This window comes from Lutra lutra, chromosome 14, assembly GCF_902655055.1.
Source record: "Lutra lutra chromosome 14, mLutLut1.2, whole genome shotgun sequence".
In the NCBI taxonomy this organism is placed as follows: Eukaryota; Metazoa; Chordata; class Mammalia; order Carnivora; family Mustelidae; genus Lutra; species Lutra lutra.
The window spans coordinates 8,946,741-8,972,544 of record NC_062291.1 but is presented as its reverse complement, the minus strand read 5'-3'; the positions used below and the strand labels follow the sequence as shown (position 1 = coordinate 8,972,544).

Sequence of the window (25,804 nt, the reverse complement as noted above, 5' to 3'; positions counted from 1 at the left end):
AGGCCACCCGTCTGGTCCACACTGGAGCCCATCTTTTTCCTGAATTTTTGGAAAAGCTTCATCATTGACCTCCCTTGCCCATCCTTAATGCTCTGTCATCTGTTCTCAACACTGTTGCCAGGATGGCCCATAGGGCCATAGGGTCTCATAGGGTCTGGCCCTGCAATGGCTTTCTGCCACCCTACTGTCACCTCCATGAGGTCATGTCTTAAGCCATCTCCTGTGGCCACAGGGCCTTGTTGCTGCTCCTGGACATACCTGGTATGTTCCTGCCCCCAGGGCTTTGCATTTGCTTTCCCTTCCTTTTAGAAGGCTTTTGATATGAGATCACACACCTTCTTTTTAACTTGACTCAAACATCACCATCCTAGCAAAGTCCCACCTGGACCCTATATGAATAGCAAGCACCACTGTCACCTCCCCTTCAGCACCCCAGCCCTGTCTCCTGCTTTATATTTCCAGAGCAGTTATCACAGTCACCAGTCCATCTCAGCAAGGGCCAAATGGAGGCCTAGTCAGATTGTTTCACCAGAGACTCCCTCCGATTTCCTAGTCCAGAGCCCTGGTGGAGAAGTTGACCAGAGCACTTGCACAGCCAGGATGCCCAGGACAACGGGTCCCCTTATAGGACCCTGAAGACCATTATGGAAATGATCCATAAGAGAAATCCATTTGTACATGAAACCTGAAACCAGATACCTTCCTCAATTCCAGGCGAGCACACACACTTCCTCTCCTTTCCTGATGTACTCATCTCAGAAAGCTGAGCAGAGAGCATCCCAGGGTCCAAATCTCCTTCTGACGAAGGTCCTGGGAAACAGACATCCTGCACCAGCCACCTGTGATTGACATCTGGCATCCTTCTGTGTTGGGGCGGAATGGTGCACCTGTCCCTCTTTCCTGGGATGTCATCACAAACCAGGCATTGCTGCACCGTTTTCAGGAAGGAACATGAAGCAGCAGTAGCAGCAGCAGCAGCAGCAGCAGCAGCAGCAGCAGCAGCAGCAGCAATAGGCCTCCTTGGTTCAGTCTCAGTCTGGCACATGAGGTCCCATGTGGAATGAGAGCTTCAGTGAGACCGGTGTCATGTGGCCTTGAAACCTAATATCAGGAGCTGAGGTTTCAGTTCCAAATGAAAAGTGGTCTCTTCCACACAACACAGGAAAGTGGAGGATTTCTCAGGGGTGTGGATCTGGAAGAAGTGCTTCTGCTGGCTGAATTCACAGACACCAGGCAGAGGACACCTGTGGTGCCTTATCTGAGGAAGCAAGGGGCACACTGGACAAGAATCCAGAAGGCTGCCTGTGGGCTGCTTCCCACCAAGCCCCCTGCTGAGATGAGGGTTTGAGAATCCAACAGGAAACAAATTTCCTATCACATCTGCAGCAGGAGGGCTGGCTGGGGAGCAAAGCCCTGTCCCTGGAGCAAGCTGGCTTGTGCATCAAGAATGATGACCCACTGCCACAGCCTCACAGTCTCCCAGCTATGATCTGACTCCACTGCCAGGCTCATAACTGCTGACACGGTGACTCTTAAGACCCAGAGACTGCTTTCTACCACAGCTCGATGTTACTCACAGAGAAGCCAACTCCAGTCTCAGAAACATGTTCATCATTAGCTCTGAAATTCCCTCGGTTTGTCTACACTGGCCTACACAGGTGTCTCTTCCAGATCATTCCTCTCATCCCCTAGGGTTTCAAGCCACCTTAAAGCTGCCCTTCAAAAGGCGGAAACTGGTCCAATGAGGCAGACCAGCCGGGTGACTCTGTGTGTGGGAAACTCAGACCACATCCTCCCTGAACACCAGTGCTTCCAAGTCCAGGCTTCAAACCCTCACTCACTGGGCATGGAAAACCATGTCAGCATGAACACTGCTCTTTCAAATCTCTTGTCTTCCATTCTTTCAAATCAGAAACCAAGCTCCAGTCACCACTCTATTTTCCCTTCAGAGAAGTAAAGAAAAGGATAGAATAAAGCACTCTGTGTGCACAGCACACTTCTATTCAAATAGAATTCCTTGTTCTTTCTCATACAGGCAGTCCTACATTGCCCATACTAATGAGAGGCACCACAAGTTCAGTCCTCATATATATATTTGATCTTGTGTTTTTCCTTTTGATATTTGGATTTCAAAGTCAATGTCTATATTACTTTCTTAAAATAACAAGAATAATAATGGCATGGTCACATAAAAGTCTGGATCTCCTTAACCAGACAACATGGTTCTGGTTCAGATAAGGATGAAGACTCAACCTCTTGCCAGGAAGCAAAGCCCACACCCTCAGGGATCCTGAAATGCCTCATTGGTGATGGATTCCTTTGCTCCATGGAGTTGTTTGAGTGCAAAGGATGCAGGTGCCCTCTAGGATTCATTCTGTTTCTTCATAAATTCCCCAGTTAAAGTGAAAAGGGACTCACAGGGTCAGGATTCAGAGCCCAGGATGTGCCACCAAGTAAGCAGCCACACACACACACACACACACACAGCCTCCCAGCCCCCTGCCAGGGAAGGCTAACAGGGGCTTTTGTTCAATTGGGAGCACAATGAGCCACTCCCCAGGCTCCTAACAACTTACACTCCTCCTCCATTTCGCCCCCTCATAAAGAGCACTGCACCCCATTACTGCTCTTAGGCTGTGCTTTACTTTAAAAAACAATTCTTTTAGATTCTCAGAAAATACGGCAGAGAAGTAGCAGGCTGAGACTACTTCAGGTAGCAGGAGATCAGCTAGATAGCTTATCTAAAGATTGCAAACACCTACAAATCCAACGGGAGATCGAAGAGAAGAAGAACAGCAACTCTAGAAACAGAAAATCAACCACTTTCTGCAAGGTAGGACTGGCGGAGAAGTGAATCCAAAGCAACGGGAAGATAGACCGTGGTGGGAGGGGCCGGCTCCCGGCAAGCGGCGGAGCAACGGAGCACAAAATCGGGAATTTTAAAAGTCTGTTCTGCTGAGGGACATCGCTCCAGAGGCTTAACCGGGGTGAAGCCCATGCGGGGTCAGCGTGGCCTCAGGTCCCGCAGGGTCACAGAAGGATCGGGGGTGTCTGAGTGTCGCAGAGCTTACCGGTATTAGAACAGGGAAGCCGGCTACAGAGACAGAGCCGAGGAGTGACTCTCAGCTCGGGGTTACCTTGAACCGGTTGCAGGCTCGGTCAGCTCGGAGCGCGGCCGGAGGCCAGGGTGACCGGAGTCATTGGGCGCTGTTCTCTGAGGGTGCACTGAGGAGAGGGGCCCTGGGCTCTTGGCTCCTCCGGGCCAGAGACCGGGAGGCCGCCATCTTCATTCCCGCCCTCCAGAACTCTACGGAAAGCGCTCAGGGAACAAAAGCTCCCGAAAGCAAACCCGAGCAGATTACTCAGCCGGGCCCCAGGTAAGGGCGGTGCAACTCCGCCTGGGGCAAAGACGCTTGAGAATCACTACAACAGGCCCCTCCCCCAGAAGATCAATGGGAAACCCAGCCAGGACCAAGTTCACCTGCCAAGGAGTGCAGTTTCAATACCAAGGAGAGCGGCGGAATTCCAGAGGAGAAGAAAGCAAAGCACGGAACTCATGGCTTTCTCCCCATGATTCTTTAGCCTTGCAGTTAATTTAATTTTTTTTCTTTTTCAATTTTTTTTCTTCTTCTGCTAAATTTTTTAAACTTTGACCCTTTTCTTTTCTAACGGTTTTTAACTAGTTTATCTAATATATATATATATATATATATATATATATATTTCCTTTTTATATTTTTTCTTTACTGGTTTTCTTTTTTTAATTGATTTTTTTTTCTTTCTGAATCTCTTTTTATCCCCTTTCTCCCCCCTCACGATTTGGGATCTCTTCTGATTTGGCTAAAGCATATTTTCCTGGGGTTGTTGCCACCCTTTTAGTATTTTACTTGCTCCTTCATATACTCTTATCTGGACAAAATGACAAGGTGGAAAAATTCACCAAAAAAAAAAAAAAAAAAAAAAAAGAACAAGAGGCAGTACCAAAGGCTAGGGACCTAATCAATACAGACATTGGTAATATGTCAGATCTAGAGTTCAGAATGACGATTCTCAAGGTTCTAGCCGGGCTTGAAAAAGGCATGGAAGATATTAAAGCAACCCTCTCGGGAGATATAAAAGCCCTTTCTGGAGAAATAAAAGAACTAAAATCTAACCAAGTGGAAATCAAAAAAGCTATTAATGAGGTGCAATCAAAAATGGAGGCTCTCACTGCTAGGATAAATGAGGCAGAAGAAAGAATTAGCGATATAGAAGACCAAATGACAGAGAATAAAGAAGCTGAGCAAAAGAGGGACAAAGAGCTACTGGACCATGAGAGGAGAATTCGAGAGATAAGTGACACCATAATATGAAACAACATTAGAATAATTGGGATTTCAGAAGAAGAGGAAACAGAGAGGGGAGCAGAAGGTATATTGGAGAGAATTATTGGAGAGAATTTCCCCAATATGGCAAAGGGAACAAGCATCAAAATCCAGGAGGTTCAGAAAACCCCCCTCAAAATCAATAAGAATAGGTCTACACCCCATCACCTAATAGTAAAATTTACAAGTCTTAGTGACAAAGAGAAAATCCTGAAAGCAGCCCGGGAAAAGAAGTCTGTAACGTACAATGGTAAAAATATTAGATTGGCAGCAGACTTATCCACAGAGACCTGGCAGGCCAGAAAGAGATGGCATGATATATTCAGAGTACTAAACGAGAAAAACATGCAGCCAAGAATACTATATCCAGCTAGGCTATCATTGAAAATAGAAGGAGAGATTAAAAGCTTCCAGAACAAACAAAAACTGAAAGAATTTGCAAATACCAAACCAGCTCTACAGGAAATATTGAAAGGGGTCCTCTAAGCAAAGAGAGACCCTAAAACTAGTAGATCAGAAAGGAACAGAGACAATATACAATAACAGTCACCTTACAGGCAATACAATGGCACTAAATTCATATCTCTCAATAGTTACCCTGAATGTTAATGGGCTAAATGCCCCAATCAAAAGACACAGGGTATCAGAATGGATAAAAAAACAAAACCCATCTATATGTTGCCTACAAGAAACTCATCTTAAACCCAAAGACACCTCCCGATTTAAAGTGAGGGGGTGGAAAAGAATTTACCATGATAATGGACATCAGAAGAAAGCAGGAGTGGCAATCCTTAGATCAGATCAATTAGATTTTAAGCCAAAGACTATACTAAGAGATGAGAAAGGACACTATATCATATTCAAAGGATCTGTCCAACAAGAAGATCTAACAATTTTAAATATCTATGCCCCTAACGTGGGAGCAGCCAACTATATAAACCAATTAATAACAAAAGCAAAGAAACACATCGACAAGAATACAATAATAGTAGGGGACTTTAACACTCTACTCACTGAAATGGACAGATCACCCAAGCAAAAGATCAACGAGGAAATAAAGGCCTTAAATGACACACTGGACCAGATGGACATCACAGATATATTCAGAACATTTCATTCCAAAGCAACAGAATACACATTCTTCTCTAGTGCACATGGAACATTCTCCTGAATAGATCACATTCTTGGTCCTAAATCAGGTCTCAACCATTATCAAAAGATTGGAATCATTCCCTGCATATTTTCAGACCACAATGCTCTGAAGCTAGAACTCAATCACAAGAGGAAATTTGGAAAGAACCCATATACATGGAGACTAAACAGCATCGTTCTAAAGAATGAATGGGTCAACCAGGAAATTAAAGAAGAATTGAAAAAATTCATGGAAACAAATGATAATGAAAACACAACGGTTCAAAATCTGTGGGACACAACAAAGGCAGTCCTGAGAGGAAAATATATAGCAGTACAAGCCTTTCTCAAGAAACAAGAAAGGTCTCAGGTACGCAACCTAACCCTACACCTAAAAGAGCTGGAGAAAGAACAAGAAAGAAAGCCTAAACCCAGCAGGAGAAGAGAAATCATAAAGATCAGAGCAGAAATCAATGAAATAGAAACCAAAAAACAATAGAACAAATCAATGAAACTAGGAGCTGGTTCTTTGAAAGAATTAATAAGATCAATAAACCCCTGGCCAGACTTATCAAAAAGAAAAGAGAAAGGACCCAAATAAATAAAATCATGAATGAAAGAGAGATCACAATTAACACCAAAGAAATACAGACAATTATAAGAACATACTATGAGCAACTCTACGCCAACAAATTTGACAATTTGGAAGAAATGGATGCATTCTTAGAGACATATAAACTACCACAACTGAACCAGGAAGAAATAGAAAGCCTGAACAGACCCATAACCAGTAAGGAGATTGAAACAGTCATCAAAAATCTCCAAACAAACAAAAGTCCAGGGCCAGATGGCTTCCCAGGGAATTCTACCAAATATTTAAAGAAGAACTAATTCCTATTCTCCTGAAACTGTTCCTAAAAATAGAAATGGAAGGAAAACTTCCAAACTCATTTTATGAGGCCAGCATCACCTTGATCCCAAAACCAGACAAGGATCCCATCAAAAAAGAGAACTACAGACCAATATTCTTGATGAACACAGATGCAAAAATTCTCGCCAAAATACTAGCCAATAGGATTCAACAGTACATTAAAAGGATTATTCACCACGACCAAGTAGGATTTATTCCAGGGCTGCAAGGTTGGTTCAACATCCGCAAATCAATCAGTGTGATACAACACATTAATAAAAGAAAGAACAAGAACCATATGATACTCTCCATAGATGCTGAAAAGCATTTGACAAAGTACAGCATCCCTTCCTGATCAAAACTCTTCAAAGTGTAGGGATAGACGGCACATACCTCAATATTCTCAAAGCCATCTATGAAAAACCCACCGCAAATATCATTCTCAATGGAGAAAAACTGAAAGCTTTTCCGTAAAGGTCAGGAACACGGCAGGGATGTCCGTTATCACCACTGCTATTCAACATAGTACTAGAAGTCCTAGCCTCAGCAATCAGACAACAAAAGGAAATTAAAGGCATCCAAATCGGCAAAGAAGAAGTCAAACTATCACTCTTTGCAGATGATATGATACTCTATGTGGAAAACCCAAAAGACTCCACTCCAAAACTGCTAGAACTTGTACAGGAATTCAGTAAAGTGTCAGGATATAAAATCAATGCACAGAAATCAGTTGCATTTCTCTACACCAACAACAAGACAGAAGAAAGAGAAATTAAGGAGTCCATCCCATTTACAATTGCACCCAAAACTATAAGATACCTAGGAATAAACCTAACCAAAGAGACTAAGAATCTATACTCAGAAAACTATAAAGTACTCATGAAAGAAATTGAGGAAGACACAAAGAAATGGAAAAATGTTTCATGCTCCTGGATTGGAAGAATAAATATTGTGAAAATGTCTATGCTACCTAAAGCAATCTACACATTTAATGCAATTCCTATCAAAGTACCATCCATTTTTTTCAAAGAAATGGAACAAATAATCCTAAAATTTATATGGAACCAGAAAAGACCTCGAATAGCCAATGGAATATTGAAAAAGAAAGCCAAAGTCGGTGGCATCACAATTCCGGACTTCAAGCTCTATTACAAAGCTGTCATCATCAAGACAGCATGGTACTGGCACAAAAACAGACACATAGATCAATGGAACAGAATAGAGAGCCCAGAAATAGACCCTCAACTCTATGGTCAACTCATCTTCGACAAAGCAGGAAAGAATGTCCAATGGAACAAAGACAGCCTCTTCAATAAATGGTGTTGGAAAATTGGACAGCCACATGCAGAAAAATGAAATTGGATCATTTCCTTACACTACACACGAAAATAGACTCATAATGGGTGAAGGATCTCAATGTGAGAAAGGAATCCATCAAAATCCTTGAGGAGAACACAGGCAGCAACCTCTTTGACCTCAGCCGCAGCAACATCTTCCTAGGAACATCGCCAAAGGCAAGGGAAGCAAGGGCAAAAATGAACTATTGGGATTTTATCAAGATCAAAAGCTTTTGGACAGCAAAGGAAACAGTGAACAAAACCAAAAGACAACTGACAGAATGGGAGAAGATATTTGCAAATGACATATCAGATAAAGGGCTAGTGTCCAAAATCTATAAAGAACTTAGCAAACTCAACACCCAAAGAACAAATAATCCAATCAAGAAATGGGCAGAGGACATGAACAGACATTTCTGCAAAGAAGACATCCAGATGGCCAACAGACACATGAAAAAGTGCTCCATATCACTCGGCATCAGGGAAATACAAATCAAAACCACCATGAGATATCACCTCACACCAGTCAGAATGGCTAAAATTAACAAGTCAGGAAATGACAGATGCTGGTGAGGATGTGGAGAAAGGGAAACCCTCCTACACTGTTGGTGGGAATGCAAGCTGGTGCAACCACTCTGGAAAACATCATGGAGGTTCCTCAAAATGTTGAAAATAGAACTACCCTATGACCCAGCAATTGCACTGCTGGGTATTTACCCTAAAGATACAAACGTAGTGATCCGAAGGGGCATGTGCACCCAAATATTTATAGCAGCAATGTCTACAATAGCCAAACTATGGAAAGAACCTAGATGTCCATCAACAGACGAATGGATAAAGAAGATGTGGTATATATACACAATGGAATACTATGCAGCCATCAAAAGAAATGAAATCTTGCCATTTGCGATGACATGGATGGAACTAGAGGGTATCATGCTTAGCGAAATAAGTCAATCGGAGAAAGACAACTATCACATGATCTACCTGATATGAGGGAGAGGAGATGCGACATGGGGGATTTAGGGAGTAGGAGAAGAGTAAATGAAACAAGATGGGATTGGGAGGGAGACAAACCATAAGTGACTCTTAATCTCACAAAAGAAACTGAGGGTTGATGGGGGGAGGGGGGTTGGGAGAGGGAGGGTGGGATTATGGACATTGGGGATGGTATGTGCTATGGTGAGTGCTGTGAAGTGTGTAAACCTGGCGATTCACAGACCTGTACCCCTGGGGATAAAAATATATTATATATTTATAAAAAATTAAATAAATAAATAAATAAATAAATAAAACCAATTCCTTAAAAAAAGATTTTATTTATTTATTTGACAGAGAAAGACACATCAAAGGAGGGAACACAAGCAGGGGAGGTGAGAGAGGGAGAAGTAGGCTTCCTGCTGAGCAGGGATCCCAATGCATGGCTTGATCCTAGGACCCTGGGACCATGACCTGAGGTGCAGTTAGATGCTGAATGACTGAGCCACCCAGGTGCCCCTCAAACATAATTTCTAGTATCAGAATGTGATTCACAGGAGAGAAAAACATAAACACTCACAAAGGATTCTTTGACTATTTCAGAAGGCTGTTTTACTATTGTTTAATGAAATCAGGAAAGAAAAACACACAGACTGTCCTTCCACTAACAGGTCTGATTCACTTCAGTGATTGAAAGAAGAACAAGAAATAAAAGGAACATATGTTCTGAAGACCCATCATTCCAACCATCAAACTTTTGAAACTTCACACTCAAAGAACGAAGCCCAAACCAATGTTTCAGCCTGGCAACGTGGAGAAGTCTGAACTGGAATGACAGGGACAGACTAGGAGATTGTGTGTGTTGGCTGAGGCGGTGGCACAGAAGGCGCTCTGCCTACTCTCCAACTGGGCCTCAACTGTCCTTAGCTAGGAACCTCTTCACAGCCCTGACCTGTTCACAACTGTCACATGTGAGACACACAGCCACCACTGGTGCCAACCTGGCCACACCCTCCTGCAGAATGCACTCCAGTCTCCTCCAGGACCCCTGAATTCTACCCAGACCTGGAACTCCCCTGTCTGCCATAAAGCTATGGGATCCCCCCTCCTTCTTCCAAAATTTCACTGGCCCAAGTCTTTCATAAGAAAGGGAAAATACTCCTTCCTGAATGCTTAACACCTCTTTTCCTCTTCTGCCATATTTATCTCCACTTACCTTTGTACCTGGGCAAACTATAAGGAACATATCAATGGAACATGGACATGCTCTGGGATCTGAATCTTTCCTTGAAGCTTTCTGAGGACTCCTTATACAACCAGAAACTAGTGTATCCTACCACAGTGTGTTTGAAAATAATCATCTACAGAATAGGACAGTGAAAATCACTCCATTTTTACCTCACTCTTCATGAAGCAGAACATGGTCTTCTTTTCTTCATTGACTTCAATTCCAATTTGTTTCCATGCGGTTGTTAATTCCTTGCTTCAAGGGTAGGATTTTGTGATTCCCCACCTGCATAGAACACCCAGAGCTCATCACAACATGTGTTCTCCCTAATAGCCATCATCCATTTAACCCTTTCCTCCACAACCCTGCCCTCAACAACCCTTGGTTTGTGCTCTAAGGTTGAGTCTGTTTCCTCATTTGCCTATCTTTCTCCCTTCACTATGTTCATCTGTTTTCTTTCTGAAATTCCATAGGAGTCAAGTCAAGGGTATTTGTCTTTTCTTACTGATTTTGCTTAGCTAAATCCACTCTAGATCCATCCACTTCCTTGCAGATGGTAAGATTTCATTCATTTTGAAGCTGGGTTCTATTCCATTGTGTGGATAGATCAATAGATAGATTTATATCTAACTATATCTCTATCTACCTATCTATCTATCTCTATCTATCCCTCTATATCTATCTATCTTTATATGTATTGTAAGGACCTATTTAGCCAGAGTGATTCCATCTTGGCTAAAAGCCATTTTGTTGTTTGAGCAGTAAAACTTAAACTGACCCTGCTGCCCCCACCCCCAGAGAAACTTACTTAAAACCAAGTATGGGAAACCAGCAGAATATGGTCAGCTAGTTCCTGATAACAGAGCCCAGAATACAAGGACGAGTCAGGCCAGGTGGAGACATCCAATCAGTAAAACACACATACTTTTTCCCTAACCACCAAAGAATGTAAACCCCGCCATTTGGGCACCAACCTTGAGCACCAATTCTGACCAGAGTAATAGGTTAGTTCAAACAGCTACTATAGGGTAAATTGTAATTCAATTGGCCACCTGCATGAGACCTGACATGACTACAATCTCACTGGCCACCTATGTGTGGCCAGACTTTTGTTCTATAAAAGGTAGTCTGTAAGATGGGGAAGGGTCGCCCTCTTCAGAGGTGGCCCTGACCGGTCAGTCAGTCAATTCTTGAGCCTGTAAGCTGGGGGTGGTTGCTCTCTTCGGAGACGGCCCTGGCTGGTCAGTCTGACTTCTAATGCTTAACATAAAATAGAACTTTACATAACTTTCACCTTGTCTCAGTCTCGTTCCCCTGACCGATCAGTCTAACTTCTAATACTTATCATAAAATAAAGCTTTAAATAACTTTTACTTTGTCTCAGTCTCGTTTTGTTTAATAATGGACCTAACATGTATGTGTGTGTGTGTGTGTGTGTGTGTGTGTGTGTGTGTATCCCACATATTCTTTCTCCATTCATCAGTGAATGGACATTGGGACTACCTCTATAGTTTCACTATTCTTGATAATGTTTCTATAAACATCATGGTGCTTGTACCCCACTGAATGTGCATTTTTGCGCATTTTGGGGAAATACATAGGAGTGCAATGGCTGGATCCTAGGGTTATTCAGTTTTTAGCTTTTGGAGGAACCACCATACTCTTTTTCAGAGTGGCTGCAACAGCCTGCATGCCCACCGACAGTACAAGAGGGTTCCACTTTAAGCAGAACATTCCCTGCTACCCATTTCCTAAAAAGGAAATGGAAAACCTGTGGGATAACATGACTCACCCAGGATCAGGCAAGCAGCTACAGAATTTCACCCCAGGGCTCCTGACGCTAAGCCCTGTGAAGCCACCAGAATGCCTCTATCCAGGAGAATTCCCGAAGACTCTCCTTCTGACTTCACCACCAATGAAACTGCAGAGAAAATATGGCATGTCCAACTATCTAGATGGTCCACTGAGTGAAACTAGAAAGTCAAGATTCCCTTTTCAATCATCCAAGGTTCCTTGGAATCATTTTGAAATTTCCCTCTGCCCTCATTGAAACTCTGGATGAAAAGACAAATCCATTCGGATACATCATCTTGGACATAGGAGAAGCCATCATCCATGTCTCTATCTGACCACAAACAGCCACCTAACTCTAGACGCTGGCCATTACACCACAGCCTAGGCCCAACAGAATAAACACTATTAGATGAAGGAACACATTCTATGTTCAAAACACACACTGAGTCCATCTCATCTCCCCCTTTTAATCCAAGGATTGCCTAGGAAAGAGCTGTTCCAAATACCTTCATAAGCCAGAAATGAACAGAGTAAATGGGATCCCCTGCCATGAGCTCCCTGCAGGGAAACTCAGGACCTCTGGCACCCACTCTATATTGTTGACAGCTGCTTCAGTGTGACTTTGTGGCTCCACTGGAAAGAAGAGAAAAGCCCAGGATGTTTGGGGTGAAAGAGAAGTTTTACCTCTTGTCCTGGCATGGATGTGACCTTGCACCCAATGGGCCTGCTATATTCTTTGAACACTGATGTCCTGGGACAAGCTGCATGATGGACTCAGATGCTGATTTCCAAACTTCAGGTCTCGTGGAGCCAGAGTGAAGAAGGGTTGTCGGGGGGGATAAGTAGGCACCTCCCACCCAAAGCCTGCACACCTCCTCCAATTCCTGGGAGAAGGAAAGACACATACTTGTTTCTTCAGTGGTCATTCACTTCCTTTGAAAGCCGGCCAATGCTCTTGTCCTTTTTGAAGAAGCAAATAGACTCTTCCAAACAAACACTCAACTCCTGGGTTCAAAAGACACCATGTGTCGAGTTTGGTTCCCCCTGGCTCCAGACCCCCCACTGGGAGACACCTCCTGCACCATCCTGACAGCCCATTACCACGAACCTGGGGACACAGGGCACAATGCTGAGTGGGGGCCCGGCTCCAGGGATTGTTACCTCCACTCTTGAGCCTGGGGAAACAGACTATACAGCTTACCATTCCATCCTGTAGACAGAGCTGCAGTGCCTCACCTTTCGGGGTGTCACCCAGCACTTCACCACTGCCCTCAGTGCTGACAGGCTTCACTGACTCCTCTTCCAGCACTTTTCCCATGGCAGCTTGCCACTGCCTCCAGTGGTGGCAAGCAGCATTGCTATGTCTTCCAGTGACTCTAGCACCACAGCTCACCATTCCTTCCAGTGGTGTGAACTTGCACTGCTAGGCCTTCCAGCGTCTGGCAATGCAGCTAACAATGCCTCCACTGGTCTCAAGCCACACTGGCACATCTTCCACCATCCTTCAGACTGCAACTCAGCACTGCCTCCAGGGGAGGGAATCCACACTGCCTCGACTTCCCATGCTTTGTACCGTGCCTGTCCACTGCATCCATTGTCAGGAAGTTCCAGCAGCACATCTTCCAGTGTCTCGCCCACTGCAGCTTATCACTCCCTCCCTTGGTGGCAAGTTGAAGTGCCCTTTCAGCATCTGTTGCACTGGAGCTCAGCACTGCCTCCAGTGGTGGAAAGTTGAGTAATGATAGTTGTTTGATGGCATGGCAGTGAAGAATTCTGTCACTGGAAGCAGTGCTTAGCTGTATTGTGAGAGCAGCTGGGAGATGTGCCAGTCAGCTTGCAACCACTGCAGGCAGTGGTGAGCTGCATTGTGAGACCCTGGAAGAAATAGGAAAGTCATGTCCCACCACTGGAGGCAGTGGTCAGCTAGAGTGTGAGTGATGCCAGAAGGTTTTGCAGTGCTCATTAATGCCATTAGAGGTGGTGATGATCTGCAGTGTGAGACAATTAATGTCGTGGCTTTGCAGAATGTGGCCACTAGAGGCAGTGTGGAGTTGCAGCATGAGACCTTGGTAGAAGTGCAATGATGGTCCCATCACTGGAGGGGGTGGTCAGTTGCAGTGCGAGGGAAGCCTGATGGCTTTGCAGTGCTGTTTACAGCCACTAGTGGCAGTGCAAGGCCATGGATGGCATGGCTATGCACCTTGTCTCCACTGGAGGCAATGCTGAGCTGTAGTTCGAGGCACTAAGAGGAGTGCCAGTGAAGTATCCCACCACTGGAGGCAGTGGTCAGCTGCCATTTGGAGCATACCAGAAGGCTTTGCAGTGCTCCTTACTGCCATTAGAGGCAGTGGTGAGAAAGAGTGGGAGACTATAGGTAGCATGACTGTGCAGCTTGTTGCTACTGGAGGCAAGACCCTGCAAGAGTGGCCACTCAGGTTCCTACCACTCGAGGCAGAGGTGAACTGCAGTGCGAGTTCCTGGAAGAAGTCACCATGTCAGTTCCTGCCACTGGAGACAACAGTGAACTACAATTTGAGATGCTGCAAGGAGTGGCAATCTCGTTACCTAGTGGAAGCAGTGGTGAGCTGCATAGTGAGACGCTGGAAAAGGAAGTTGTGCTGATTCTTGTTACTGGAGGCAGAGGTCAGCTGCCTGTTGCTTTGCAGTGTCACTTATGGCCAAAGATGCAGTGTTGAGATGCAGTGCAAGTCTGTGGCTGGCATTGCTGTACACATTGTCTCCGCTGAAGGCAGTGGCTAAGCTGCAGGGTGGGATGATGCAAGGAGTGGCAGTGCAGTTTCCTGCAATTAGAGGCAGTGTTGAGCTCCAGTGGGAGACACTGGAAGTAGTGGTAGTGTCAGTTCCTGCCACTGGAGGCAGAGGTCAACTGTAGTGGGAGGGACACCTGAAGATTTTGCAGTGCTCCTTATGGCCACTAGAGGCAATGTTGACATGCAGTGTGGGACCCTGGATGGGTGGCCATGCAGTGTGTCGCCCTGAGGCATTGTTGAGCTACAGTGTGAGACCCTAAAAGAGTGGCAATGCAGTTTCCTATCACTGGAAGCAGTAGTGAGCTGCAGTTTAAAGTGCTGCAAGGCCCGGCAGGTTTTTAAATTTTTTTTATTTTAACCACTGGTGTCAGTGGTGAGCTGCAGGGCAAGACCCTAGGAAAGGCAGTATCCATTCCCATCACTGGAGGCAGTGGTCAGCAGCAGTGTGAGGGATGTCTGAAGGCTTTGCAGTGCTGCTTACAGTCACTAGAGGCAGTGTTGAGATGCAGTGTGAGACCATGAACGGCACGGCTGTGCAGCTTGTTGCTACTGGAGACAAGGCTGAGCTGCACTTCAAGGCATTGGAAGGAGTGGCGGTCTAGTTACCTAGCACTGGAAGCAGTGGTGAGCTGCAGGAAGAAGAAGAAACTATGTCTTTCTTTCCACTGGAGGCAGTGGTCAGCTGCAGTGCGAGGGATGCCAGAATGCTTTGCAATGCTGAGTACTGCCACTGGAGGCAGTAGACAGTTGCAGTGTCAGCCACTGGAAGGAGTTGCAGTGTTGGTTCCCGCCACTGGAAGTATGAGATCTCAGTCCAAATCTCATGATAACTCAGGCAGTTCCCATGAGATTCTTCCCCAAATGTCATGAGAACTCCTTCCAACTCAGTCCAAATCCTGAGAGATTTCAGTACAAATCTCATGCGATCTCCATCTAAATCAGGAGTCAAATGTATACATAAGGTCTTATATTTAAGAACAAAATGTGTAAACTTAAATAAGATAAACACTTGAGGATAAGGAGTTAAAAAGAACAGAGCTAACCAAAGCATATAAATGGTAGGCCCTGATATAATTTGAATAAACAATTTTAAAGGATAAAACAAAACAAAAAAATCAGAGTGTTTGCCAATAAAATTGAGTAAGAGTGTGTTTTATAAGAGTAGGAAAAATAGAAAAAGAACAAACAATATTAATAACACACAGAAATAAGATTTTATGATCACTACAGATTCAAAACTAGTAACAGGATAATGTAGAAAATTATATGCCAAGAAATTGAAAAGTACATACAAATGGAAATTTTTTTGATGAACATGTTTTAAAATATAAAATGTGATTTTGGATTCTATTCCCCACATTATGACAGAATTTATGTGTTCAGAAACATTCTCCAAATGGAGAACACATTAAAAATTTAGATAAAATAAAATTAACTCCTAAATTTATGTGTAAGCTAGCAGTAAATTAATTGAAATTCTGACATTATAAAGAATGAGTATAGGAATAGTAATAAGCTTTGAAGTCACTTTCACCATTTAGAGAATTTGCACATGTCTGGTGTACTAGAGTTTGAGGTTTATGGGGTGAATACTTGAGGAAGACAGAGACAAAGCCTGGTGGTTATCCAACACGGTGAGCCATTCAATGTGAGATTCTTCATAAATTCAATACCTCTCTTAAAGAAAATAGCTTTAGAAGTTAAGAAATGGAAAACTATTTTATCCTACATAGTACAAACATAGATATTCCAGCCTAATTTTTCTCAACAGCATTCGAAACCACAAACCTACAATTACATGTATATATCAGTATAATTCACACAACATACATGGTGCCAAAAAACAAACCCCAAATCTGCTCACCAGATTGGCAAAAATGAATGAAGTTCCTTTGCACAATAATTTAATTTAAAAGCAAAACTGAAAGAATTTTCATAGATAAAATAATAAGGAATCTGTTTTAACAGTCAATTTCTACAAAACATACCACAAAACAAACCTTTGTGATGAAAATTACAATATGAAAATAAGAACAGAATCAGAACAGATATTACACTATTGAAACTGTAGATAATAGGAATATCATATAGAAAAAAATCTTTAATATGTCTAAATAAATATGTTAAAGCCAGACTCACAGTCTGAATAATCTTATTAACATAAAAATAACTCTATTACTGAAAAAATTGTAACATATTAGGGGTGCCTGCATGGCTCAGTTGGTTGAGTGACTTTGGGTTTTGGCTTGGGTCATGATTTCAGTCATGGGATTGAGCCCCAAGTCAGGCTCCTAGCACAGTGGGGAGTCTGCTGGAGAGTCTCTCTCCATCTCCCTCTGCCCTCTGCCCCTCTCCCTGCTCATGCTCTCTCTCTCTCTCTCAAATAAATAAATAAATAAACAAATCTTTATAAAAAATGTGACATTTAAAAGATTATATTCCTCAGGTTGTGGAAGTGCAGAGAGAGACCTAAGATGAGAGAAGGTAAGATCTCTGAGATATATGCAAGTAGTAAACATGGATTTCTTCCCAATGGCTCTGTTGAACCAATGCAAACACAGTAGTTACTGAGGATTCCTTGATACGGGAAATACAAAAATATAAAATCTAGGACACAGCAGATGTGGGGAGTCTAAAATGCTACCTCCATATAAAAAAGGAAACAAATGTGAACAATAATTAAATTTACTGCACAGAAGGAGAAAGAATGGAACATGTATATCTTCAAGTTGGTGTTAAATAGGAAGAAAACCAATTTCCATTAAGAATTCATAACCAGGGGTACCTGAGTGGCTCAGTTGGTTAAGGATCTGACTCTTGGTTTCTGCTTCGGTTGTAATCTGAGGGTCATGAGATCGACCCCCCATGTTGGGCTCCATGCGCAGAGTGCAGTCTGCCTAAGGTTCTCTCTCCCTCTGGTCCTCTGCTATCTCCCTCTATCTCTGTCTCTGTCTCAAATAAATAAATAAATAAATAAATAAATAAATAAATAAAAAGAAAAAGAATTCATGCAGAAGAGTGCAGTCACCAGGATGGTGACATAGCTAATTTCTGACTTCACTTCCTCTCAAAAGAATGACTAACAACTATTCATGAACAAGATGCCACTGAGAGCATTCTAGAACACAGGAGTGAGGCTGAAGCACCCCCTGAACCACAGGGAACAAGACAGACTTGTTAGAGGGGTAAGGGAAAGAGATACATACTGATTGTATTGCCCTTCCCCCAGGCTGGCACAGCACCAAGCACAGGGATTTCTTTTGAGCCTACATCTCCAGTGGGAAAAGAGAGCCCAGGGGTGGAATCCAGCCCCTCCAGTGTTGCAGGCACTTGTGAGGGCCTCTCTTCTGGTCTGGTCTCACGGGAATTGCAGGGGAATCTTCAGGTCAAAACTGGGACTCTGTGACAGAGAAGGGGGAGGGGCTTCCAACAACTTGCACTCGGGTATTGGCAGACTGAGTTCCTGCCCGCAGAGCCTAAATAGTAGTTCCAATCAGTGGCTTTGCTCCCCTGCAGAACCAGTCAGTAGTGCAGTGTGACCAGGGGTGCAGGTCTGCCTGATTCAGGTCCTTGAATGAGCAATTTGCTGGTCTGGAACCTAGTCTGCCCATGCCAAGGTAGGGGACCTGAGTCATAGAGCCATCTGGTCTGGGGCATGGCTCCCAGTCCCTGGTAAATATGAGAGCTGAAAGCTGTTGAAATACCTGAAAACTGTGTAACTCAGTAAGTCTTGAGCCAAGAGGTGGATGGGCAGAGTTGATCACCCTCAGAGCAAACTCTATGGCCCTTTTTGACCAGGGAAAGTGGGGCACAGTTCGGCTTGAGTTAAGACCACAAGCAAAGAACCTTAGCAGCCTTGGAGTTGCTTCTCTCGCTGCACATGTGCAGAAAAACTAATCTGTAGACCAACTCATTGCTGAATATAGCCTTCAGCTTGCCTGCCTAGGGAACCTAACCAGAGTATATATGAGAAGCTGTATAGCCCATCCATCAGCCCTGCTTACAGTGACACTTAACAGATAACAGCGACACTTAACAGTGACACTTACAGTGACTGTGGCTTTATCTTTCAGCAGAGCAAGACTCGTGGCCTCATCTGACCAGGGAACTCAGGTTCCCTGCCTGATTCAGGTCCCTAAACAACAAGTCATGTAGGTCCTGTTTTATCCTGCTACCCTTCCAGACCCAGGAAGTTAAGTTATGGCCCCACCTATTGCTAAATACAGTACCCAGTCCTGATCTACAAATGCAGACAACTTTGGAGGCCATCCTATAGCCATAGGTGGGCAGGCAAGCAAGCCAGCAGTCTAATCCAGCTATTATAAGCCAATGGCACAATCACACCCAAACTGAGCTTGCCCCAAAATAGACCTTAATAACAGGCCCCACCTGTTCAAGAATATTACCAGCAGACATGTCCAAACACCCAAACTGAGCTGCAAAGGTAAAAGACTATCTCTGCAGAAGCAAACCTGTAAATTCTGGAAGAGGAGCCCACTTTCTCAAATGCCCAGATGCCAACATAAGGAATCAAGGATCACAAAAAAACAGGGAAAGAGGACACCACCAGATGGAACTAATAAAGCTCTAATAACTGACCCCACAGAAATGGAGATCTATGATCTGTCAGACAAAAAGTTCAGAGAAAGTTTAGTGAACTACAAGAACACAGAGAGACAACTAAATGAAATGAAGGAAATAATACATGAACAAAACAAAAAGTTCAACAAAGAAATAGAAACCATTAAAAAATCACAAAAATTATAGAGCTGAAAAATATAACAACTGAGCTGAAGAATTCAACAGAGAGCTTCAAAAGCAGACTGAAACCATGTCCTGGAAGAGAAGACATTTGAAAGTATCCAGACAGGGAAAAGAATGAAAAAGAGTGAAGAAAGCCTGTGGGATTTATAAGACACAATAACAACAAACAAAACAAAACAAAACAAAACAAAACAAAAACCCAACAATATTTGCATTATGGAAACTCCAGAAAGATAAGAGAAGGATAACAGGATAGAAAGTATATATATTTTTTTAAAGATTTTATTTATTTATTTGACAGAGAGAAATCACAAGTAGGCAGAGAGGCAGGCAGAGAGAGAGAGGAGGAAGCAGGCTCCCTGCTGAGCAGAAAGCCCCATGTGGGGCTGGAACCCAGGACCTGGGATCATGACCTGAGCCGAAGGCAGCGGCTTAACCCACTGAGCCACCCAGGCGCCCCAGGATAGAAAGTATATTTAAAGCAATTGAACTTCCCAAACCTGGGGAGAGAAACAGACATCAAAATCCATGAGGCCCAAATAGGCTGAACCTGAATATGGCTACCCAGATACACATTAGAACTAGATTTTCAAAAGCCAAATACAAGGAATTTTGAAGGAAAAGGAAAAAGTAGAGAAATTACATTTAAGGAAATCCCCATGAAATGATAGATGAATTTTTCCAGCAGAAACTTTTCAAACTAGGAGTGAAAGGGATGACATATTCAAAATGTGGAAACAATAATCCTGTCAATCAAGAACTCTACACTCAGTGAAGTAGTCCTTCAGAAATCAAAAGGGATAAAAACTTTCTCAAACAATCCAAAGTGAGGGAATTCAACACTGTGAGACCTGTCTTACAAGAAATGTTAAGGGAGTTCTTTGAGTGGAAGAAAATGATGTTAATTAACTTAATAAAAACATCAGGAGATAGTGTAGAACTCCTTGGTAATGGTAAACATGTAGTCAAAGTTAAAATCTACAACATGAAAATGATGTTGTATAATTCACTTATAACTCCAGTTTAAAACTTAGAAAAAAATAGCAAAAAAAGCCATAACAACAATAATCTGTTATTAGCTATACAACATAAGAGATACATAAATTGTAGCATCAATAATCTAAAATGTGAGGGGAAAGAGAAGTAAAAGTATAAAGCTTAGGGATTCTATTAAAATTTAGTCATTATTAGTTTATTATTTTATTTTATTTTATTGAAATTTTATTTAGTTTTTAATGTTAAGCAGCAATTGTCCATTTTATTAATTTTAATATATTTAACAAATGTTTTCAGAGTGTCATAACACACTATTCCAGACACCGTTTGTATCCACTGAATTAGGAGTAGATGACCCATGTTCCAGTGACATTTCAGTCTGATAAATCCTGAATAATAAATCATTTATTAGTATGTGTAAGCTTAAATATCTTTTCTCATAAAAGAATGGCAATATCATCTGGCCGGATGGTATGTGCTACGGTGAGTGCTGTGAAGTGTGTAAACCTGGTGATTCACAGACCTGTACCCCTGGGGATAAAAATATATTATATGTTTATAAAAAATAAAATTAAAAAAAATAGTACTAGAAGACATAGCCAGAACAATCAGAAAAGAAAAAGAAATAAAATACAGCCAATTATGGAAAGGAAGAGTAAAATCCTATTTGTAGATGACATGATTTTATGTACAGAAAATCCTCAAGACTCTACCAAAATATTACTAAATCTAATCAACAAATTCAGTAAAGTTGTAGGATACAGAACTCACATAAAAAAATTAGTAACATTTCTATACACTAACAACAAATTATCTGAAAAAGAAAAATTTAAAAAGATCTCCTTTATAATAGCATCCAAACCAATAAAATACTCAGGAATAAGTTTATTTAAGGAGGTGAAAGAACTCTACCCTTCAAACTATAAGATGTTGATGAAAAAAAAAAAAAAGAGAGAGAGAGAGAAGATACAAATAAAGGGAAAGTTATTCTGTGTTCATAGATCAGAAGAATTAATATTGTTAAAATGTCAATACTACCAAAATCCATCTATGGATTCAACACAATCACTATCAAGACTCCAATAGCATTTCTTACAGAAGTAAAAAAAAAAAAAATCTTAAAATATATATGGAACCATGAATCGACCCTGAATGAACAGCAATCCAGAGGAAAAAAGAGTGGGAGGCATTGTACTTTCTGATTTCAAGCTATATTATAAAGCTTTATCAATCAAAAGAATATGATATTGGCATCAAAACAGACAACAAAATGAAAAGACAACCTATGGAATGGCAAAAATGTGCATATTATATATCTGATAAGGGATTAATATCCAAAATATATAAAGAACTCATACAATGCACAGTAAAAAATACCAAATAATCAAACCAAAAAATTGGCAAAGGACCTGAATAGACATTTTTCCCAAAAAGTATCAATGAATCACCAACAGGTATGTGAAAAGTTGAAAAGTTGCTGGGTATCACTAGTTATTAGGGAAATGCAAGTCAGAACTGTAATGAGATTCACTTGACACCCATGGGAGTGCCATCACCCATTGACAAGAACAATGAGACTGCTTATAATGAGGCTGTTAATGACAGTGTCATGTTGGCATTACCACATCCCCACTGTACTTCTGATGTCTACAACATCTGCCAAAATCAGAAGAGCCAAAGTTTAGTACCAGCCTCCTCCTTACCCTGTTAACAAGATTTGCTTTTCCCAAATCATATTTAAGCCAAACTTTTAAACTAAGAGTTTGGTGGTGAACAATTTTCATTATGCAGGAGATGTCCTGTGTTTGCCTATGTTGCTTCAGCTCGTTCCTACTGATGAACCCAGTCCCTGGGAGCCATGTGAAAAAGGCACAGATGTTTGGTACAGCCCAGCTTTTCAGACAGAGGAGCGTGTTTTATCTCAGTCATCTGCCTGAGCAACCTGTGGACAGCAGGAGCCAATGGCAGCCAAAGGTACTACTCTTGACCGGTTCTTAGGTTACACGTGAAGCGCAGATCCACCAGGGCCTAGAACTCTGTTGGCGGCAGAGTCTGAAAGGGAATAAAGCCCTCCTGTCTGGGGACCAGAGCTCTAACGGCAATACCCAGGGTGCCCCTTACCCCCAAACATCTCTCCAAAGCCCATTACCCTGGCACTTCAGAAATGATGCCTGCCTTTGTTTGGGCTTACTGAGAAGCCCCTGTGTGGTTGTAAAATAACAGGGTACATGTGTAAGTGCTCCAGACAGTCGCAAGTGCTCTGAATTTGGATCTCACCAGCCTGTTTACATCACCAGACCTCACATCCCTCAGGAGCAGCTACGTTGGATACGCTGCCTGTCAGCCCCTTTGCCCTCTCTCGGTGTTACTTAGAGCGGGATGCTTAGCCAGAGAGCCTGGAGCTGATGGTTCTCAGGTCTGGGCCGAAGGGGTGTCCTGTAATCTCAGACGCTCTTGTTGCTAAAGCCCACAAACCCTTCTCTGACTCCTGTGGGAACTCAGCAAACAACTTACCTCGGGTGTTAGAAATAGGATTACCCCAAACTGTCAGAAATTATGTTTTGATTTCATTTTGCCCAGAACACTCCATCATCTACGTGCTCTGCTTTTAGGGAAGCAAACTGGCGATGTGAAACAGGTTGTCCGGAAGAGGGAGCCAAAACCTCAAAAGATGCAAAAAGATCAGTGTAACAATGTAGAAGGGCGGGGAAGCCCAGAGCGAGGCCTCCCACCTGCCCTTGTATGCGGGTACTAAGTGCTAGAAGACAGTGTCGTTGCCTGGAGGAGGCTGAAGGGTCTGCTGGCCTGGGAAAGAGAGCAGCCCGTGCTGGAAAGAGAGATCTGACCTCCAAACAAGCAGGAATGCAGGCGAATCTATTAGAGAGGGCACGGATTGCATGGAGCACTGGGTGCGGTGCAAAAACAATGAATACTGTTACGCTGAAAAGAAATAAAAAATTAAAAAAAAATAAACAAAAGCAACGCAAATGCAATTTTATACAACTTGTATAAAACTTGTATAAACTTACAAAAGTTTACATTAATTATTGTTAGAGTTTGGACTGAGTATCTTCTAAGATTCTGATTTTGTGTTGTTGTGTTTTTTGTTCCAGGATCCCAAGCGAGGAGTTTATATCTGGGCCCACATAAACAGGCAGGCAAATAAAGGACCATTTAAAAGATAAATTATGATGACTAAATTGTCCAAAAAAGAAGAATCCATTTTTGGAGAAAATAATCTCATAATCTAATTTTTAGTTTTGATATCCTTCTTTGTATTATCCCTTGGATAATATTTGATTACCAAATTGTATTACCAAATTACAGCACGTTATCTTTCTTATAAAATAAATTTGTTCATTTTCTACTATTAGCGACTAGAAAATACACTTGTACAAAATTCAAACAGAAATAATGTGAAAGCCTGACGATTCGCAGAGCTGTACCGCTAGGGCAAATAATGCATTAGATGTTAATAAAAATAATTAATAAAAAAGAAATAATAATAATAAATGATAGATGATACATAATCAGTAAATGCATGTTCATTTTCAGCGCCCCCCCCATGGCGATGAACTGTATGTCACAGTTACCTTGCTTTCCAAACACATATGTACACACTGTATCAGACTACTTGCAGCCTACTTTCGGTAATTAACATCACATGCCTGTTTTATGGATTAACATAATTCAGCTATTTTACCGATGCCTACAAGATATTCTGTGGTCTGGGTATATCACATTTATTTAATCAATTCCCACTTTACAGACATGAGGTCAGCTGCTCGGGAAGCATGCATGTGTGTAATGAACAGCGCTTTCTCTACATTCTCTGGGGGGTTGAATTTTGCCTGGGGTGTGTGCAGGGTTTTGAGAGGATGCAGTGAATGAAGAAGGCAATCAGCAGTGGAGAGATCTAGGGAAATCGAGCAGGGGTTATCCTGGAGACTGTTGTGGGAAGGGAAGAAGGAGGTGGGAGGATTTCGAAAAATCACAGAAAATATGTTGCTTCCCAGCAAAGTTATGTTCGGCCACCGACAAGGTGGAAATTCTACTTGGGAGGTGTGGCCACTATGAAACTGGGCTGCCATCTATGTCTGTGTAGCTCTTTTTTGGAAAGTTTCAATGATTCTGCAAAATGGGACATAATTCTTGGGATTCTCCTTACCTTGTAAAAGCAAACTTGAGAACCTTATTTTTACATATTTTACCTTATTTTACAGGTTTTTTAAAAAAATTTTGTTTTAATTAGCCCATTTCAGACCAGAAATAGCTAGCTAGAATGCACTGTAATTAAGAGAATATTCTCCACAGTAAGACTTATGAATATTTACTTAGAGTTGTTCTATCCTAGACACTAACTGGTGTTCTCTAATCTTTAGGTGAAGTCCAAGGCCACCTCATCAGCCTACTAACTTCATTTGACCCACACACCCAGTTTGTACGTATGTCCTGACCATGAAGTCCTGCCTGATCCCAGAGCCCCTGCTCTGTGACCATCATGTCTGTGTTTAAAGTACTAGAGAAAGTTAGAGTGAGAGATCATTTAAAATATCTTCCAGTATTTGGAAAGAATGCAATTATACTTGAACATTCTTCTGTTGATTTGTTTTTCAGTTGTTCTGATATCCCAGAGAGGGAGGATGTCAGCACGCTCCCATTTCACAGTGGATGGCAGCCCATGGCACAAAGCAGAGGAGTCAGAGAAACTGACACTGTGCCTGGCCAACAGTAGAGGTGCGAGGCTATGCCATGTGCCCTCACGTGCACTGGGCTCTGAACATCACACAGATGGTTGTGTGCACCGCTACTGTCTGAACAAGCCATCCCCAAGTCACTGGAGTAAACTCTTCAACACAACGAAAGTGTGTTTTTTGCCTATATGTCAGACTGTAACCAGTTAGATGACCAAGTGACCTGATCTTCCTGGAACCTCTTTTCCAAGGGGCCACTCATGGAATCTGTTTCTTTATGTGAAGAAAAAAAAATTATATATAAGTTTTCCTCACTTCTCGTTGCTATCTCACACTCTCAACTAACTTGTCCTAAGTGAAAATGCAGTGAGCACAATAGCTGTCTGCTCCTGAGCCCTTCACGTCTGCCCCGAATGTTGACATGGTGTTCTGTGATGTATGACGTCTACTCCACAGAGACCTCTCTTTTCATAATCTGTTTATGTTCCGAAGAATGGCTTCCACCTGGAAGCCTGACAGAGGATGGTACTGGACCTGTCGCTTTTAGGGAACCCAATAGAGTCTAAAGCTCCATGGACATTTAGGGACTGGTTCCTGGGGGGACCAGCCAACCTGTTTTGTATTTGGAGCTGGCAGACACCAGGAGTGGAGACAGGGCATGATTCCAGAGGACCTGAAGTTTGGAGTAGCCATCCTCACTGTCCTCTTGGGAGCCATGCTCTAACAGCAGCACTGAGCAGGAGTTACCATGTGTCACCGGGCAAGACATTGTGTGCTATGGTAGTTGGCTGTGTCTATTTCATGCATCAGGCACAGCCTCAGTATTGGTAAAATATG

The 25,804-nt window shown here is 42.5% G+C and overlaps 1 long non-coding RNA gene across 1 annotated transcript; it reads left to right on the top strand.

Annotated features, from left to right (window-relative positions):
• The first annotated feature begins 8,907 nt into the window (after positions 1-8,907).
• On the top strand, positions 8,908-23,765 carry LOC125084260 (uncharacterized). Its single transcript, XR_007122568.1, has 3 exons — positions 8,908-8,942; positions 13,344-13,346; positions 23,697-23,765. It is a non-coding gene; the product is annotated as an uncharacterized LOC125084260 (long non-coding RNA).
• Positions 23,766-25,804: the final 2,039 nt, after the last annotated feature.